Source organism: Pinus tabuliformis, chromosome 5_2 (genome assembly GCF_031772625.1).
Source record: "Pinus tabuliformis cultivar Carrire ecotype Pingquan chromosome 5_2, CPIR1, whole genome shotgun sequence".
In the NCBI taxonomy this organism is placed as follows: Eukaryota; Viridiplantae; Streptophyta; class Pinopsida; order Pinales; family Pinaceae; genus Pinus; species Pinus tabuliformis.
Window position 1 is genome coordinate 422,019,222 of NC_142306.1, and position 6,218 is coordinate 422,025,439.

Consider the following 6,218-nt stretch of genomic DNA (forward strand, 5'->3'; position numbering starts at 1 on the left):
TTCCTTTAAGATCGAGATCATAACTATGCTTAGATCATTACTGTACCTTGAAATATGTCAAGACAGTATATGCTATACCGAGACCATAATTGAGATCTTGACTGCATCTGGAGGTATGCCAAGACAGAGTGTTCTCTGTTGGATAACATCATTACATATATACTGAGACCATGACTGTGTTTTCTTCCTACACCGAGATCTTCATGAGATCGTTCATTATGCCAAGACAAGGATCATTGAGAGGCTTTACTTCTAAGTTACCCATCCGAGAAATATAGGACCACTGTACTCATTCGAAGTACTGAACCACTACACTTGTCCGAAGTCCTGAACCACTGTAATTTCCTCTGAAGAATATCAGATGAATCCTAGTTCTGTGTGATTGTAATTACCCCGAAGTTTCAGAGATATTCGAGATTCCTGTACTACTGTACTTGTTATGATTATGCCGAGAATGTATACCGAGACTGCTATAGGAATATCTGCATCAAAGAACCGAGACTGCTACAGGAATATCTGCATCAAAGAATTACTTGAAGCAATTGAGCAAGAGAGAAGTCTACACTTGCTGTCACTGCCCACTGACCAACTATGTTAAACCAGCCTGTCATCCATGCAGCGAAGGGCCCCCATTCTTTACCGGACAGCATAGCGCTCCAGTAATAAAGACCCCCGGACGTCGGATAAGCAGAGCAAATCTCAGCCATGGAGAGTCCCACACAGAGAGTGAAAAGGCCAGCAATGAGCCATCCGTACACCATAGTCACCGGACCTCCGAAGGTCAGCCGCGTAGTATAGGTAGTCGTTAAGCCAGTTAAAATCGATATAATGGAAAACAAAAACGCAAAATTCGACAGTACCGAGAGATCACGCTTGAGTTCTTGTTTATAGCCTATCTGTAGCGAGCGTGCAAATCCGGAGTCGACTGCACCGTCGAGCAAAGACTCTCTGGTGTCATGTTTGATGGAATCCATGGAATCCGAGAAAAGTGAGCAGCCTCTTGCAGGGGTTAGACTGGTTGTTAATGATTATGAACCAGAACGTAAAAGTAATGAGCTTAACACTGGGGCTTGACGAGTTGGTGAAGAGGGCTGGTGATATCCCTGCTGTGCATATAGTTGCTCCATTGCCAACGGATTAGGGCATCGTACTGCAGCTAGGGCTCCTTAGGGCTCCTTCTTAGGCCAACGTATTCTTTTGGTTCTCTCCTTCTCCAAAAACCCAGACGTGGAGAGGAGATCACCTCAAGAATATGTGTGTGCAAATGATATCAAATCCTCATCTATTTATACCAAAATGAGGATGATGAATAGACACGTCGGTTGGGCTTCTAGAGCCTACATAAGAGCTGGTCGGCTTGATAATAATTACATAAACAAAATAAATTCATATCTCCATAATTACTTATCAGAATCGGATGATCTTTGGATCAATCCTACACCTCTCGACGAGAGGGATCCAATAAAAATATCAGCTGCCATAAATAAGCCGACCCACATGGAGTTTGGCCCTAGTTGCCAATTTAACACTCCCTCTCAACTAGGGGGAACTCCATCTGTTGATCCATATGTCCGACTGTACTATCTCTGCCATCAGTGCCCTGCACTGCTCTGCCTAGCTCTGCTGGCTCTACTCTGCTCTGCTCAGCGCTGCTGGCTCTGCTAGCTCTGCTCTGCTCAGCGTTGTTGGCTCTGCTCTGCTCCGCTCATCTCCGCTGAACTATGAAGAAGAAGAATTGATCGAGAATGAGTCATATCATTCTCCACTGACCTGAAGTCAGTCTCGGAGTGCGTACCACTGGTCTCAGACTAGTCTCAACCAACCCAAAGTCAGTGTCATAGTATGTACGACTCTCATTGGTCCCAGACCAGTACTGCACTGACACGAAGTCAGTCTCAGAGTATGTACCACTAGTCCCAGACCAGTCTTGGCCGACCCGAAGTCAGCGTCATAGCATGTACAACTCCTACCACTGGTCCCAGACCAGTATCATTGATCCCAGATCAATGGAGGACATCCTAGCATAGGGAGTATGGTAGATACAACGATGCGTCCATCAGTATTACTATGGTCCCTAACTTCATTTCCCTGCTCATTGATCAGATGAGAGGTACTTCCCATGAGTCCCAGATTGCATGGGTAGGAAGCCTCGACAGGAGAACTTAATCAACCCTGTCCTCACAGGAGAACACATCAATCCTGCTACAATCGCCATGGAGAACACATCAATCCAGGCTGCCATGGAGAACACATCAATCCAGGCCTCACAGGAGAACACATCAATCCTGCTACAATCGCTATGGAGAACACATCAATCTAGGCCTCACAGGAGAACACATCAATCCTGCTACATAAGAGAGCAAATCATCTTGTCCCACAAGAGAGAAAATCATCTTGTTTCAGTGCGCACCACTAGGGGAGGGTGAGTCACCCTGTGGTCGTATGTTGCTCCAATAGAACTGCAAGCCCCTCAAAGCTCCTAGAGCTCAATGTATGCAGCATGCAGGACCCTTTTACAAAGGTCTCACGATGACTCCAAGTCGTTCGGGAAAATCACAAATTTGATCTTTCCTCAGGGCTCTGTCCTGTACATCATCTCAGTGTGATGGAGCCTCCTTGATCATCAACTTACCATATCCCAGATAAGGCAGTAATTGATGTCTATCTGCTGGAGAAATTGTCAAATACGGGATTCCTCAATAATCGAATCCCATCTCTGGTTGTCATAGAGATTCACAGTGGTATTCATCATGTGTACAAATAGCTCACTGAAGAGCTTCAGCAACCAGACTGCCTCACAGAAGGCCATACTATCAGCAATGTATTCTGCCTTGGTGGTGCTCAGAGTCACTGAGTTCTGCTTCTTGCTCATCTAGGATATCAAGGCAGATTCCAAACAGCACTGAGAAGTGCTCTAGTGATCCTCCATACTTCCTGCCCACTCATCATTTGAATAATCATGAGGTTTCATATTTCCGGCAGTGTATCTTAATTCATGAGAGATTGTGCCCTGAAGATATCTTAGAAGATTCTTGGAATCAATCAAGTGAGGCTCCACCAAATATGAGCTCACCATGCTAACTGCAACATAGATGTCTGGACGGAGGTTCTCCAAGAACATCAACGCGAATGAGTTTATGAAACTCAGAGGCATTTCCCAAATCTGGTCCGACATCATTACCATATAACTTCTGAAAGTTAAGATCCTTGAGGCAGTCACAAGCTTGCAGCTTATCTTCCCACATTCCGAATCCAACTCCCTCTGTCTCCTATAAATGAGAGGGTTTGCACCTGTCAAACATAGGTGCTGGTACGAGAGGTTTATCATCCACGACCTTTGAGTAATGGTTTGGATCGGTTTCACTCCTAGTGAATCCTCTCATACTATGTCTGAGGTGTTTTTCTTCAAGCCATAGAGGGCTTTCTTCCACCTGTATACATGAGATTCCTTGATCATGATTCTCAGACTCCTTGGGTTGTTCCAAACCTGTGAACTTGCTGCATGAGGGGAATGGTACCCTTATAATATTTTCCTTTGGTACATTTCAGACATGTACCTTCATGCTTCCTTTTGAATTCAGGCATCCTAGTCATCATTTGACTCACAGACCTCTAGAGCTGAGTCAATGGACATGGTCCCCAGTGGACTTCCTGCAACTTGATACAACCCTGAGCTCAAAAACATCTTTAAAAAAAAATCTATTTTCAAACACGTACCTTTCCATCGATAAGTGCCACCTTGTAACCTTTGACTTCCATTTCCGAGATGGACATCAGGTACATAAAAGAGATTTTGGGGTTCCTTGCTTTCGTGGAAGAGTCGACCATTTCCTTGATGACCTGCATTACCAGTCATTCTTTTGATCATTGAAGATGTCCAAGGAATGATTGTTATCTTCATCAAGAGATGTGTCTCTGCCATTCAGACACTCCTTCGCATAACGACCGAACTTATTTCAACAAGGCATCTGCCTTTCCTTCCACCCTTAGATCCAAACTTCCCAATGAAGTGATCTTAAGATGGACCATCAAAATTTTCCACTGTGCCATTCTGATAACATTCTCTGCTTTGAATTCACCCTAGGTGAATTTATGAGGAACCCATTGATCCTTCTGTCTTGTCCCAACTGTCTTCAGTGATTGCTCTTTCACTCTTTCTTGGGAATTGTCTTCACCTCAACTCTGATACCATGTTAAGATTAGGAATGTTCTATGCTAGAGCAATTTATTTAAATTTTCACAATTAGCAATCACATCAGCATTATGATAAACTGCAAATACAACATAAATATAAAACGCAGAAGACAAGCCAATGCAAGAGGACACAAGATATGGCGCGAGCCAGGGACAAACCCCACAATGTGTGGGGGAACCCTTGATCAATTCTTCTTTTATCTTCAAAGTTCAGCAGAGAGAGAGATGGTACAAATACATTTGAAGTCAATACTTTGACTTGCCAAAATAAGAGATCAGAGATATTTCATCATGAAGATGACAGGATAGTTCTGATGACAAGGACTACTGATATGAACTCAGGTGAAGGCACACTTCTCAGTCCTGATACTTCAACTGATTCACCATGCTGCGTCCATCACTATACTTATCCATGCCTTAGAACAACAGTATTTAACATGCTGCTCCTTTACATCGATCTTCTCCTTGTGACTATTTTTCCTTTAAGATTGAGATCATAACTATGCTTAGATCATTACTGTACCTTGAAATATGTCAAGACAGTATATGCTATACCGAGACCATAATTGAGATCTTGACTGCATCTGGAGGTATGCCAAGACAGAGTGTTCTCTGTTGGATAACATCATTACATATATACTGAGACCATGACTGTGTTTTCTTCCTACACCGAGATCTTCATGAGATCGTTCATTATGCCAAGACAAGGATCATTGAGAGGCTTTACTTCTGAGTTACCCATCCGAGAAATATAGGACCACTGTACTCATTCGAAGTACTGAACCACTACACTTGTCTGAAGTCCTGAACCACTGTAATTTCCTCTGAAGAATATCAGATGAATCCTAGTTTTGTGTGATTGTAATTATCCCAAAGTTTCAGAGATATTCGAGATTCCTATACTACTGTACTTGTTATGATTATGCCGAGAATGTATACCGAGACTGTTACAGGAATATCTGCATCAAAGAACCGAGACTGCTACAGGAATATCTGCATCAAAGAATTACTTGAAGCAATTGAGTAAGAGAGAAGTCTACACTTGTTGTCACTGCCCACTGACCAACTATGTTAAACCAGCCTATCATCCATGCAGCGAAGGGCCCCCATTCTTTACCGGACAACATAGCGCTCCAGTAATAAAGACCCCCGGACGTCGGATAAGCAGAGCAAATCTCAGCCATGGAGAGTCCCACACAGAGAGTGAAAAGGCCAGCAATGAGCCATCCGTACACCATAGTCACCGGACCTCCGAAGGTCAGCCCCGTAGTATAGGTAGTCGTTAAGCCAGTTAAAATCGATATAATGGAAAACGAAAACGCAAAATTCGACAGTACCGAGAGATCACGCTTGAGTTCTTGTTTATAGCCTATCTGTAGCAGGCGTGCAAATCCGGAGTCGACCGCACCGTCGAGCAAAGACTCTCTGGTGTCATGTTCGATGGAATCCATGGAATCCGAGAAAAGTGAGCAGCCTCTTGCAGGGGTTAGACTGACTGTTAATGATTATGAACCAGAATGTAAAAGCAATGAGCTTAACACTGGGGCTTGACGAGTTGGTGAAGAGGGCTGGTGATATCCCTGCTGTGCATATAGTTGCTCCATTGCCAATGGATTAGGGCATCGTACTGCAGCTAGGGCTCCTTAGGGCTCCTTCTTAGGCCAGTGTATTCTTTTGGTTCTCTCCTTCTCCAAAAACCCAGACGTGGAGAGGAGATCACCTCAAGAATACGTGTGTGCAAATGATATCAAATCCTCATCTATTTATACCAAAATGAGGATGATGAATAGACATGTCGGTTGGGCTTCTAGAGCCTACATAAGAGCTGGTCGGCTTGATAATAATTACATAAACAAAATAAATTCATATCTCCATAATTACTTATCGGAATCGGATGATCTTTGTCCTACACCTCTCGACGAGAGGGATCCAATAAAAATATCAGCTGCCATAAATAAGCCGACCCACATGGACTTTGGCCCTAGTTGCCAATTTAACAATATTCAAGTTATTTGCAAAGGGTG

General features: G+C 43.6%; 2 pseudogenes; both read right to left on the reverse strand.

Annotated features, from left to right (window-relative positions):
* Positions 1-521: 521 nt before the first annotated feature.
* On the reverse strand, positions 522-974 carry LOC149159380 (amino-acid permease BAT1 pseudogene; annotated as a pseudogene).
* A 4,218-nt stretch (positions 975-5,192) lies between these two features.
* LOC149159381 (amino-acid permease BAT1 homolog pseudogene) lies at positions 5,193-5,645 on the reverse strand (annotated as a pseudogene).
* Positions 5,646-6,218: the final 573 nt, after the last annotated feature.